Source organism: Lepeophtheirus salmonis, chromosome 5 (genome assembly GCF_016086655.4).
Source record: "Lepeophtheirus salmonis chromosome 5, UVic_Lsal_1.4, whole genome shotgun sequence".
Classification (NCBI taxonomy): domain Eukaryota; kingdom Metazoa; phylum Arthropoda; class Copepoda; order Siphonostomatoida; family Caligidae; genus Lepeophtheirus; species Lepeophtheirus salmonis.
Window position 1 is genome coordinate 28,518,250 of NC_052135.2, and position 14,124 is coordinate 28,532,373.

Genomic DNA, 14,124 nt, shown 5'->3' on the forward strand with positions numbered 1-14,124 from the left:
TGTGTTCTTCCTTCTTTTTTGTTCATTATTTCATTTGTCGTCGTGGTGTTAATTTCTACCTCTGATCATTATTGTCTATTTTTGTTGTAAATTGATTTAAAATTCCTAATAAAGTAAATATATATTAATTTGAATATAATGATAATATTTTTCTTTGCAGTAATTATATTTTAAATGTAGAAGGTTATCCTCTTTATAACAGTAATTCATTTTCTCCCTCCTCCCCTAAAAAAACTATACAACAGGATGCTGATATTAACAAAGGTTTAATTCAGGTGTACCATATGTCTCGCTCTCTTCCTCCTCTGTATAATTTGCATCTCATTAGTCATGCACGTATATTATTTGAATAATATATATGTATATATAGTCTCAGGTTGAACTTGGATGTCTTATAATTATATCTCCAGAGCGGTAACTTTCGCAAAATACTCCAAACACGGGAGAAAATCATGAAGAATGAGACCACAATCAAGAAACGATTCAAGAAGCTAATAACGAAATTAGGATGGAGAGTGAGGAATATTTCAACGGAAAAAGGTGTTGTTTTGTGTAAATATTTTAATATTAGGACTAATTTATTATTAAGGTATATCTGGAGTCTGAATATTTGTCTCGAAGATCTGGAGGATTTTTAATACTTTGTTTAATTATATTTATTAAGGATAACTAATTTTGAGATTATGTAAGCTGTACATTGGTCAGTATGTGGAAGTTACTGTCGTGATATACATTTACTAAGCAATATCGATTAACTATGTCTACTGTATTAATGTCATATTTTATTAGAAGCGTACCTATACATTTGTCATGGTTAGATGTTTTCTTTCAATATTTTGTATGTTTAATGATGTTTTGAGGAAAATGTATACGTTTAGAGACTCAATTCAATTATAATTACTAGATAATATTTGAATAAATACGTATTTGGTACTTGATTTCATATATTAAATATTTTTAATGCTGTCTTTTTTTTTAAAGCAAATATTCAGGAAACATTAGTTTTTGTATACATACACTGACTCACAAGTCACTATTAGTCGGTAATAGTAATTCAATCCAATAAGATTGAATAATATAATAACGAAGAAAATATTAAATGAACATATAATAATAAGTTCTAGCGACAGATTTCCTACTTTAAACTACAGTTATCTTGTCTATTGAAAGTAGTTATTCTAAAAAGCTGAAGGGACATAGTAACTGCGTAATTTAAGCTGTTGTAGTTAGCCTTAAAGACCGATAAGGGCCGGTCCTGTCGCTAAAGAAATTTTATTAGGACAGGAGTCTTTTTAAACCAATCCAACACTAACTATGTTGTCGGAATCTGGATCCCTCACATATCCAATCATGCATAGGATCAAGAATATGAATGATTCATGCACATAGTTTTCCCGCCAACAAAAAAGCGGGTTTTTCAATTGTTCTTCTTGCAGGTGGATTTTTCCCTCCTCACTTCGCATGGAGGTTTTTTCCCTTTGTTTCCCATACCTCACGTAGGAGGGGTTTTTACATACATGCTTTTGAAGGGGAAAATGCGTTTCCCCTTATTTTTCTATTTAACACTTGAAATATACATCTTCAACTATACACACGTCCGTTATTATTATTCCGTGTTATATATTATATTAGTAAGTTATTACAGTCCACTTATTATCAATCCTTTAGGTATTTGAGAGAGGCCTAAAATCCTCACATATGTCTAATGATATTATAATTGATGACGGACAACAAAGGAATTAGGACTATTTCCATTCGAACCACTGTCATACTCGTTTATTTTTCGTTTATCTTATTATATCTTAATATATATTATATTGTCAGCCTTGTACTTGTTCAATTTTTTTTCCGTTCAATTATTCATTTTGTAAAAACTTTACGTTCATTGTTCATTCATTCATTTTTTCCCCGTTCATTTATCCATTCAATCGTTCGTTTTTTAATTATTTATTTAATATTTATCTAGTGTAAAAAGTCCAAAATACAAAATATTAATTAATATATAAGACCCTTTTTGTTTCTCAATACATAAAAATGAGGCTAAATGGCGTAGTTTACTAAAATCAAAACAGGCAATCCCAGCCATGTCGGCCTTTAATTGTTAATTGTCTGGCCCAGTCGGGTTTCATTGTTTTATTTTCTGGCAAAATTTTTTGGAGACCTCTGATTGGGTTTTAATGGCTTGTTGATTTTTTCAAAATGCTGTAAATTCTTTCTATGTGCTCATTTCCCATATGCACATAGTGGTCTTAGTTTGTCGATAGTGTTAACCTCTTCAGACATGTGGGGTATGTTATTTATATTTTAAAGGCATTATTACAAAACTTTGGGGGAGGGGGGAGGTGCTTACTGTATTAGTTCCAAATTTTTTGTCTATATTTTTGGCAACAACCCGACCTGATTGCACTGCTCCGACCAGTTAAGAACTCTATTTCAATGAAGTACATATATTCGTACAGTTGTAATATTTATAATTTATTTTGTAATACTAGTCTACAGCTTTTCGTTTTTTACGTATTTCAACTTTATACTTTGCATTGGCAATATGCATTTTTTTATGATAGATTATTTAATTATTTACTATATATTATTATAGGTTTTTATTGTTTCACAGAATATAATAAATGTCTAAGGCAAATAATATATTCAGCTTTGTGTGAGAATACCATATTGAATATACATATTATTGGCTAATATCTTGCATAGGGCGCCAAATTGATTCGCATTGGCCCTGTACGATAGTATTGCTGATCCCTATACCATAATAAATCCTCCATGGCATGCTAGGCCCATTCATCATTTTATAAAATAGGGTATTCTAGCCTAGGTAAGATTGTAATTTTCTACGTATTTATTTATTTCTAATTAGCTAAATATTTCGTTAAAATTGAAATCCCGCGCCTTAGAGAGAGAAAAGATACAGGGCGCCATTGTAACTTTCTACAAAACTACCAATTGTGTAGTTAGAAATAAAAGGAACATAAAGTAAAGACCAATTATGTCCAACCTTTTAATATAATGGGCCGCTTTTCCACTAGAAAATTTAACCTATAGAATTAAATTGCATGAAAAATGTATCTATTAAATATATATTTCTTTCAAATTTAGGCCAAATATATTTTTCTAAGGCCGAACTGCTTAAAAAAATACCAATCTGGCAACCTTGTTCAGGAGCGTCTACAATATTATTTAAATATATATATATATATATTTCTTTTTTTTTTTTAATTTTTGCTCCAATACATAATTTTATCAATTGACCTTTTTTTAAAGAAAAACAGAAGTAACTGCTAAACAGTGAATATGGAAAGAGGTGATTCTAATTACTAATAGAAAGAAAATGTGCAAAGACATAAGTGAAATACTCCAATGCCAAGTATTAAATTACAATACAATGAAAAAATTAAAATATATGAAAAACATTGCCTTGAATCTTCACAAATTTTAGAATCCGTTATGTCAAGAAGACATTATGTGTCTTCTTATTTTAATCATTAAAACAATATATATGTATTCGTTATTTTAGAAAATAATGGCTATAAAATAATCTTATTAAAATATTTAATTTAACTAATGACTTGAGAACTTAAAAAAGAAAAAAAAAACATAAAACAAACTATCTATAAACTATGTATGAATAGTTGGCACATAAATAACAAATGCAAAATCATGTCAAATAAAAAGTAATTAAGAGATTAAAAGTCGTACTCCACAACGTAAGTGTAAAGAAAGCATGGTATCCTCAAGGGCTGATGTCTTTTCTAATAAACTATGATCCAAACAAAGTTGAAAAGATAACACACTTGATTGAGCATGATCGAGAGAGACAGAGTTCCAAGATGGGAAAAAAGGCTTCTGGAGAGTGATAGAGTAATTCAGGAAATATAAAAAGCAGCATGATGATTTTACCGACCATCTGGGATAGAAATAGTGTTAAGTAGTTTGTCCTGATAAGATTCTTTGGTGATTTCCAGCTTGAGTGGGAAATCAAGCCGGAGTCTAAAATGAATGAAAGAAACATTAATAATATCGTAATAATTAATATTAATAAAATATATTACACAATGTGATAAGACTAAGGCCAAGCGAGATGAATCCAAGAAAAGAGATGCACCTTCGTGAGATATTTAATCTCGTTGATAGTAAAAGTAGATAGGGTAGATAAATAAGAGGCTACCCAACATCTTCGGACAAGATCTATGATTCATCAATAAATATTCCTTTCTTTCTATCGATGGAGTTTATTTCCATTTCTTCAAGCCTCAACTAAGGTCACAACTATTATTCATAATTCTCTGTCGTTCTCGTCTTATTTTTTGTCTATCAAGAGTCTTCTTAGGAGTATGCAAATTCATATCTTCCAGCAAAGAATTGCAAATTGCTGCCAATGCTGTATCAGATAATCTGAATCTGTCTGTCATTATAGCAACATTGGGATAGCTTAATTGTTTTTTCTTCATAATTCATATCATTGCTCTCATCTCTTTCTATAGCAAGAACTTTTTTCCCTGGACTCAACTAGATATTAAAAGGCATCATACAATACATAAACACATGACCATGATAATTATTAAAATGATAATCTGGATTGTTCAAAGTACACCAACGGTCATTAATATACTCATAATCATCCCCAGACTCATTCTACTCGTGAATTTTGTAGAGGAAACATGCGTGTAGGTATTTTCAATGCTCTTGCATCCGAAGAATTGCGATTGGGTAGCTTCAAACCCAAGGACTCCTTCTATCGTTCGTTATTTGTTCGTGCAGCAGGAATTGTAAGGAAGTATTGCTTGCAGGTATCCCCTAGTATAGGTGTTCTCGGGCATCTTATAGGAATATATATTCAATTTAAAAAAAACTTTTTTTGGAAAAAGTCACATTTCTTTTAAATATTATATTATGATCCTTTCTCATTGGTCGAAATTATCAACGGTTTCTACTACTGCAGACCAAACCGGCCTTTCTAAACATACAATTGTAGGTTGGTATGATTTTTTGCGTGAAATTTGTAAAAAAAAATATTTTGAAAACCATCCTGTAAGGTTAGGTAGGCCTGGGCACGTTGTTGGGATCGACGAGTCCAAGTTCGGAAGGACGAAGTATCATAGAGGTGGGCACCGAGTACGGGGGGGTGATAGAGACAGTGGTGACTGTTTCATGGTTGAGGTTGAAGACCGAAGAGCTGCTACTCTGTTGCCACTCATTGCAAAGTACGTCGAACTCGGAACTACTATCATGTCCGACGATTGGGCGTCCTAAAGGCGGGTACATTCCTTAGGTGTGCAACACTTTACTGGGGCACATAAGATAAATTATGTGGACCCCTTGACTAGAGCTCATACTCAGACTATTGAGTCTCTGTGGAGCATGATGCGTAAGATAGATGTTTTCAGCACTTCAAGAGATATCTTTCCCATCTATCTCCCAGTATGTATGTGGCAAAACAAATTATCAAAGGATAAAGTTTTTGATCACATTTTGTATTATATTATTGAGTTATATCCACTATAAGTGTCGGTACGAGTAAAGTGATTGAAGAGAAAATATAGGTTTGTAACTATTGCTTCTCTGAATCTCCAAAAAAATTTAAGGAGTTGAATACTGGCTAATTAACAGGTAAGAATGAATCATGTTATTGCTTACAAGCATTCTATTTTTTTTTATCTGAAAAGATGAAGTATATAGGATGTTTATCGGAAGTGGACTTAAGGATATTATAGAAAAAATCAACTTGTTATTATGGATATATATTTTAAACGTATTTAAAATTAAAATTAGAAAAAAAAAATTTGTAATATCTAATTCATTAATTTCCCATATCTATACTTTTCTATGTTACAGTATATTTAATATCTAGTTGAGTCTAGAGAAAAAAGTTCTTGGTATAGAAAGAGAGAGAGAGAGAAAAGGAAGAATAATTAGAAAGAGAAAGTGATGATGGTAGATTTTAGTAAGCTTGCCCAAAAATTGAGAATTATATTTGCTTATCAAGCCTTCAAGGACTACTTCTAAAAAAAGAACTGTGAAAATTATGACTTCGAAAGAAGAAAAATTTTGATGGTTGATTCACCACATCTAATTAAACTTGTGATAAATAATTAACTAACAAATAAATTTGATCTTCCAAAAGGTGGAATACAAACAAAAAAATTATTCCGAAATGTTTTAAAAGGTCAATCACAAAATGATTGGACTCCACTACATATCACGTCGTTGCCTCTATTGTATCACGCAACTTTTCTACAAAAAAGAAACAGAAAATATCCCCGAAATTATCTGGTTGTTAGCCAAATAAGTCAATCATACCAACTGCCATTTATCTCTTATATACTTCCAGAATATCACTCATATTATTTTTATGAAGAAATAGCCAAAATTTCTTCATATTAATATTAAAATGGCCAATATAGTTATATAAACGACGAGGGATCAACAAGAAATTGTATTTCTGTTCTCTTGAAAACGAAGCATACTGCATAAGCATATAGTTGATAATATTGTAGAGAAAAACGCGTGCAAGGAGGAGGGGGAAAAAAAGACATATGGTATCATTGTTTAAAATACTGATGTGATTATCATCTGCCTGCTTTATTATTATTTTTGAGGGTATAACGAATGTATTTATTAGCAAAATGTTTAATCAAGATATACTACGTATAATTGACTTCGACGTTTTTATCCGTCACACTCCATGAAATTGTAATTCATTATGAACCTTATTCTCAGAATAATAGCTAATGAAACGACAAAGTAGAGTATTTGAATATATTTGAAGCTCAAAGTTTAAAAAAGAAGGCTTTAATTAAATATAATCTACATACTAAAAAATAAACCATTAAACATTTAAGTTAATTATACAAAATTAAACAATTAAAATCATATAACTATTAATAATAATAAATTATAAATACAGAATATTGAAATAATAGATTGATCCAGATAATTTTTTCTTGTTTTAACATCGGAATTCAGTTAAATATGTCATAACTTTAGGTTGCAATACACAAGCGAGACGTGGAGTTTAATCAAAAAGATAATCACCCCTCTTCTTCATGTGGAAGTTGCTATATACAATTGTGCACAGGATAGATATATCTCTACCGATGAGATCTAACTAATTATTAATAATAAAGTAAATGTCAAAATCATAAAATTAGACAATAAATATACTAATAAATAAATTTTATAAATAAATTCATCGTAAAGATTTAGAGCAAAAGCTAATTATGTAGTAATGTCCGGCGATATTACTCCCTATTAAGAGCATCAAAAAAGATTTTCCCCCGTTATATAGGTATGCTTATATAACAACATACTATTATCATGATGTATATACACAATTGTTAATTATAATGCAACACCCAATGTAACTACCCTCGTTGTTGTGACCATTTAAACAGTTGTTTTTGCCTTTTATGAGTTTTCTGAACACCATTTCTTGGAGCCCATCAACCATAGCTAAGCCTTTACTGATAAAAAAGTAATATTTATTGACTATGTAATATTGGAAAACCTAATTATCATACCCAAGTCTTAAAGCGAAGTAAGTAGTCTCAGACAAACTAGTTGCAAACCATCCAAAGCTACTACCCCCGTTGTTGTGACCATTTAAGCAGTTGTTTTTGCCCTTTACTGAGTTGTGTATCATAATTCTTGATATGTTTAGCTAAAATAGAATCATATTTTATGGTTAGATTTAAAAAAAATTTGAATACTTACTGTGAGATAGTACAAAATTGTACAAAAACCTTACTTATGCATAACTAACGCTGATAATTTTGGTAAGAATAGAAAAGCGTGCGAGGAGAAAAGAAGAAATACTTATGGCATCATTGATTAAATAATATACATCTTCTTCTATGAATCATGAATGTTATCATTCCCGCCTTTATTATTCAATATTAATATATGAGATGGGGATAGTCGATAGAGAACTGAATAAAATCCCCAAAATGACGTCGCCTTCTGTCTGGATTTATGAAAATGGAGGCCCAGGAATTTGGAAAATACTTACCGGATGAGAAACAGATGGTTTGTCGGATTTGTCGATATAAATGTGCCTTTAGTCCCCTGTCTAGAATTACACGCCACTCATTATCCTCATCTCATAACTAAAGTATGGATATTCATCTATAAAATCAATTTAACAATGAATACATCAAGTCAGACTTCAACTTTGATCTCACAACGATGCTTATTGCATGTAATATAACCTTATCCATTGCTAATCATCTACCTTCAAAAATTTGTGGAGAAATACATGGGTAGACCTATCCCTTCCCGAGGAACCATCATTAAATTAATGGAGGATATTGGTACTGATGTCATATATAGAAATACATATAAAAATGTTTTGAGTCATCCACACCAAATGATGATCAAGTTATCAGTAAAAAGTATTTACGAATATCGAAATGGAACTCTGAATTTTTTACTATCTCACAGTAAGTATTCAATTTTTTTTAAATCTAACCATAAAATATGATTCTATTTTAGCTAAACATATCAAGAATTATGATACACAACTCAGTAAAGGGCAAAAACAACTGCTTAAATGGTCACAACAACGGGGGTAGTAGCTTTGGATGGTTTGCAACTAGTTTGTCTGAGACTACTTACTTCGCTTTAAGACTTGGGTATGATAATTAGGTTTTCCAATATTACATAGTCAATAAATATTACTTTTTATCACTAAAGGCTTAGCTATGGTTGATGGGCTCCAAGAAATGGTGTTCAGAAAACTCATAAAAGGCAAAAACAACTGTTTAAATGGTCACAACAACGAGGGTAGTTACATTGGGTGTTGCATTATAATTAACAATTGTGTATATCCATCATGATAATAGTATGTGTTATATAAGCATACCTAAATAACGGGGAAAAATCTTTTTGATGCTCTTAATAGGGAGTAATATCGCCGGACATTACTACATAATTAGCTTTTGCTCTAAATCTTTACGATGAATTTATTTATAAAATCTTTTTATTAGTATATTTATTGTCTAATTTTATGATTTTGACATTTACTTTATTATTAATAATTAGTTAGATCTCATCGGTAGAGATATATCTATCCTGTGCACAATTGTATATAGCAACTTCCACATGAAGAAGAGGGGTGATTATCTTTTTGATTAAACTCCACGTCTCGCTTGTGTATTGCAACCTAAAGTTATGACATATTTAACTGAATTCCGATGTCAGAACAAGAAAATATTATTTGGATCAATCTACTATTTCAATATTCTGTATTTATAATTTATTATTATTAATAGTTATATGATTTTAATTGTTTAATTTTGTATATTTAACTTAAATGTTTAATGGTTTATTTTTTAGTATGTAGATTATATTTAATTAAAGCCTTCTTTTTTAAACTTTGAGCTTCAAATATATTTCAAATACTCTACTTTGTCGTTTCATTAGCTATTATTCTGAGAATAAGGTTCATAATGAATTACAATTTCATGGAGTGTGACGTTTTCAAATCTACTGTAACGGATAAAAAACGTCGAAGTATAGACGTAGTATATCTTCATTAAACATTTTGCTAATAAATACTTTCGTTATACCCTCAAAAATCATAATAAAGTAGGCAGATGATAATCACATCAGTATTTTAAACAATGATGTCTTTTTCCCCCCCTCCTCCTCGCACGCGTTTTTCTCTACAATATTATCAACTATAAGTATAAGTAAAGTTAATAATATGTGTACAGAAAAACGCGTGGAAAGAGAAGGGGGGGGGGGAAATACATATGGTATCATTGTTTAAAATACTGATGTGATTATCATCTGCCTACTTTATTATGATTTTTGAGGGTATAACGAAAGTATTTATTAGCAGAATGTTTAATGAAGGTATACAACGTATAATTGACTTGGACGTTTTTTATCCCTTACAGTAGATTTGAAAACGTCACACTCCATGCAATTGTAATTCATTATGAACCTTATTCTCAGAATAATAGCTAATGAAACGACAAAGTAGAGTATTTCGAAATATATTTGAAGTTCCAGGTTTAAAAAAGAAGGCTTTAATTAAATATAATCTACATAATAAAAAATATACCATCATACATTTATGTTAAATATACAAAATTAAACAATTGGAATCATATAACTAATAACAATAAATTATATATACAGAACATTGAAATAATAGATTGATCCAAATAATATTTTCTTGTTCTGACACCGGAATCCAGTTAAATATGTCATAACTTTAGGTTGCAATACACAAGCGAGACATGGAGTTTAATCAAAAGATAATCACCCCTTTTCTTCATGTGGAAGTTGCTTTATACAATTGTGCACAGGATAGATATACCTCTACCGATGAGATCTAACTAATTATTAATAATAAAGTAAATATCGAAATCATAAAATTAGGCAATAAATATACTAATAAAAAAAAATGTTAGAAATAAATTCATCTTAAAGATTTAGAGCAAAAGCTAATTATGCATTAATGTCCGGCGATATTACTCCTTATTATGAGCATCAAAAAATATATTTACCCCGTTATTTATGCTTATATAACAACATACTATTATCATGAAGGATATACACAATTGCTAATTATAATACTACACCCAATGCAACTACCCCCGTTGTTGTGACCATTTAAGCAGTTGTTTTGCCTTTTATGAATTTTCTGAACACCATTTCTTGTACCTATCAACCATAGCTAAGCCTTAAGTGATAAAGAAGTAATATTTATTGACTATGTAATATTGGAAAACCTAATGATCATACCCAAGTCTTTAAGTGAAGAAACTAGTCTCAGACAAACTAGTTGCGAACCATCCAAAGCTACTACCCCCGTTGTTGTGACCATTTAAGCAGTTCTTTTTACTATTTAATGAGTTGTGTATCATAATTCTTGATATGTTTAGCTAAAATAGAATCATATTTTATGGTTAGATTAAAAAAAAAAATTGAATACTTACTGTTAGATAGTACAAAATTCAGAGTTCCATTTCGATTTTAGTAAATACTTTTTACTGATAACTTGATCGTCATTTGGTGTGGATGACTCAAAAGATTTTTAAATGTATTTCTATAAATGACATCAGTACCAAAATCCTCCATTAATTTAATGATGGTTCCTCGTGAAGGGATATGTTTACCCGTGTATTTCTCCATAAATTTTTTGAACGTAGATGATTAGCAAAGGATAAGGTTATATTACATGCAATAAGCAGCTTTGTGAGATCAAAGTTAAGGTCTGACTTGATGTATTCATCATTAACTTGATTTTTTAGATGAATATTCATGTTCTTGATATGAAATGAGGATAATGAGTGGCGTGTAATTCTAGATAGGGGACTAAAGGCACATTTATATCGACAAACCATCTGTTTCTCATCCGGTAAGTATTTTCCAAATTCCTGGACCTCCATTTTCAGAAATCCAGACAGAAGGCGACGTTTTTTTGGGCATTTTATTCAGTTCTCTATCGACTATCACCATCTCATATTATATTAATATTGAATAATAAAGGCGGGAATGATAGCGTTCTTGATTGAAGAAGATGTATATTATTTAATCAATGATGTCATACGTATTTCTTCTCTTCTTCTCGCAAGCTTTTGTATTCTTACCAAAATTATCACCCTTGTGCATAAGTATAGAATGAGTAATGACTCATTACTTTGTTTATTTATCAATAATAATAAATTATGAACTAGGCATGATTTATCGAGGGAAAAAGAAAAGGGACAGCAGACAACAAATTTTTGTGTTAGCGAGGTACGCTGTGATTCATATACTAAAGGCAATACATATGAATATGAAATGATAATCATTGGGAAGGTAATGATCGTCAGCGAGTGTACTTGGAAGCTCAATTACTAAGGCATGAACTGTCCAGCTTAGTAAGACTTAAATGACCAGAACTTGATGAACATCAGGCTTTTATCAATTTGATCTGCAGTTGGTACAATATTTTCTCATCAAGAAAAAAATATACGGAAAAGCTTAAGTGCGCTTACGGTGGATATCATTATTCATTACATTGAGCAAAAAATATTTTAGAAAAAGTAATTAAAGTAATGGAGAATGTAAATAAATGTGTCAGTGAAAAGCATTTATCTTTCAGAGAAGGAGGATCATTACTTCTAAAGCTCTACTTATGTTTCCCTACCTACAAGATAAATATGGGGTAGAATTTATAATTATGTCTCGTTATAATCAGGATTCGATAGAACATTTGTTTTCTCGCTTGACTTGTAATGCTGGGTAAGTAAGCAGAATTTGCTGTTCCCTCTGCTCTTGTTATATGTAGAAACGTTGTCGGGGAAAAATGTTAAGATAAAAAAAAAAGTCTCTTAATGGAAAAAATGGCAAGATTCTTTTAAACTGATAAAATATCTATTACTAATATGAAATATCATATATTGATATATAATAAGAGAAAAGAAAAATAAACTATCACGGCATTGGTTCTAATGGGAGGAGTGATAATCACTTAATTCTCCGTTATTAAGTACAATATCATTAGACATGATGGACTATTCATATTGGACAAACCCTTGGATTGACGGACAATTATTCTCAAAATACTAGGCAAGAGCTGGAGGATTCGGGCAGGTAGTCAAAGGTCGAGTCGTTGGAGAGTGCGAGGAAAACTGTAAAACTCAGTACAGTTGGAGCAATCTGAAATTGTAATAGAACGATGGTCTTCGTCTCTTCATAAACCTTCTTTCTTGCCCAAAGTGAACGAAACAGGCTGCATTACGTAGTTATCTAAAGGACTCAAATTATCGAAGTTTTTATCTAGAACTGTGAATTCATACTTCCAATGTATCAAGCCAAGTATGAGAACCATAAAAAGTGAGTTATAGGTTCTTTCAACAAATTTTTAAGTGTATTTTTCTAGTATGATACTATGACAATTGAATATGTAACTACGTTTGTAATAAATAATAATGGTCTTCAGTTATATTTATCAAAGAATATGAATATTATAACTCTATTTATTAATTCATTTCAATTTAGAATGAGAATCCAGCTCCAACTTCATTAACTTGTAAAACAAATATTAATGTAAATACATATTTTATGATGACAGAAACGGCTTTAAAAAAAATTATTCGACACTCATGTAATTATCTAATATGGTTGATTTAGGCACGTATATTTAAAGCCAACTCTATGGGAAGGTTTCAAGCCCTCAAAGATTTCAGGTGCCTTATATTTCTCTTCACTTATTGTATTTTAAAAGTTTGGCATTTGTGAAACTGTTGTGCCTAGGTCGGTTTTTCAAAGGCCCTTAAAAAGTTCGTTTCATGAATAAAATATATATCATCAAATTAGTAATTTCAATCGTTATTTCGGCTTATGGATGTTTAAAAAATGCGTAACTTTCAAATAATTTAGATTTTATTCCATGGAAAAATCATAAAAGTAACATCTATCAATTTGTGATAAAATAAATATGTTTACTTAGGATTATCACAGCATGGATAGGATATATTAGTTATTATTTTAATGTTGAAACATATCAAACATAATACACACAAACTATTTGTTTATTTTTATTTTCTCTTATTATATTGGTGATAGATATTATATCAGTTTAAAAGAATCTCACCATTTTTTTCCTAAAATCGTAGATTCACATATGAAGAGACTCAAAATATGCCTCCTTTTAATCAATTAGAACCCACATCTACCTCAAAAGAAGATGGATGACTTATAAATTTCATGATAAGTATCCTCAGTTAGGCGAGAAAACTTATAATTTAGAAATGTCTGAAGTATCTCCTTGGCTGCAAGTTGACTTTAAGAGATTATTCATGTAAATTAACATATACATTTTTTTATCAATAATTACTCAGTAATTTTTTTTTCCTTTCTTTTTTTAGCTAACTTTTCTTTATAAATCGAATTACTATTCTGTGTTATTATTTTTTGGTTTTAATAGCTCCAATGCATTTAAAATTGCCTTTTAAAAAAAAGTTATTTTGGGACAACTTTCGGACATCTCCGGTAAAATACGGGTATGATCCGGTACTCAAATAACAAAATTTAAAAAAAATCGATTGACTGACATAGACATTATTGTTCACAATGATTGATAAAAAAATATGAAATATAGAAGAGACGTCATGACGT

The 14,124-nt window shown here is 30.3% G+C and overlaps 6 long non-coding RNA genes across 8 annotated transcripts in view; 3 read left to right on the forward strand and 3 right to left on the reverse strand.

The window, feature by feature from the left end:
* Positions 1–334: 334 nt before the first annotated feature.
* Positions 335–952, forward strand: LOC121117060 (uncharacterized). The gene is made up of 2 exons (XR_005864037.2): positions 335–540; positions 590–952. It is a non-coding gene; the product is annotated as an uncharacterized lncRNA (long non-coding RNA).
* Positions 953–3,544: 2,592 nt separating this feature from the next.
* On the reverse strand, positions 3,545–6,203 carry LOC139905419 (uncharacterized). Its single transcript, XR_011780130.1, has 2 exons — positions 4,062–6,203; positions 3,545–3,999 (listed from the first exon to the last, which is right to left on the reverse strand). It is a non-coding gene; the product is annotated as an uncharacterized lncRNA (long non-coding RNA).
* Positions 6,204–6,809: 606 nt separating this feature from the next.
* LOC139905569 (uncharacterized) lies at positions 6,810–7,742 on the reverse strand. 2 transcript variants are annotated; one of them, XR_011780438.1, is made up of 3 exons: positions 7,723–7,742; positions 7,530–7,669; positions 6,810–7,467 (listed from the first exon to the last, which is right to left on the reverse strand). It is a non-coding gene; the product is annotated as an uncharacterized lncRNA (long non-coding RNA). The 2 variants fall into 2 exon arrangements; XR_011780437.1 differs by having other exon boundaries at positions 6,810–7,472.
* A 104-nt stretch (positions 7,743–7,846) lies between these two features.
* Positions 7,847–14,124, forward strand: part of LOC139905423 (uncharacterized) — a 50,921-nt gene continuing 44,643 nt past the window's right edge. Inside the window, exons 1-3 of one of the 2 annotated variants that reach the window (XR_011780138.1) lie at positions 7,873–8,447; positions 8,500–8,639; positions 8,701–9,412. This is a non-coding gene — a long non-coding RNA (uncharacterized lncRNA). Of the gene's footprint in view, positions 8,448–8,499; positions 8,640–8,700; positions 9,413–14,124 lie in introns of those variants that run through there. The other variant, XR_011780139.1, reaches the window with a different exon arrangement.
* Positions 9,992–11,363, reverse strand: LOC139905420 (uncharacterized). Its single transcript, XR_011780132.1, has 3 exons — positions 10,956–11,363; positions 10,762–10,901; positions 9,992–10,699 (listed from the first exon to the last, which is right to left on the reverse strand). It is a non-coding gene; the product is annotated as an uncharacterized lncRNA (long non-coding RNA).
* Positions 11,505–13,081, forward strand: LOC121118507 (uncharacterized). Its single transcript, XR_011780131.1, has 2 exons — positions 11,505–11,633; positions 11,697–13,081. It is a non-coding gene; the product is annotated as an uncharacterized lncRNA (long non-coding RNA).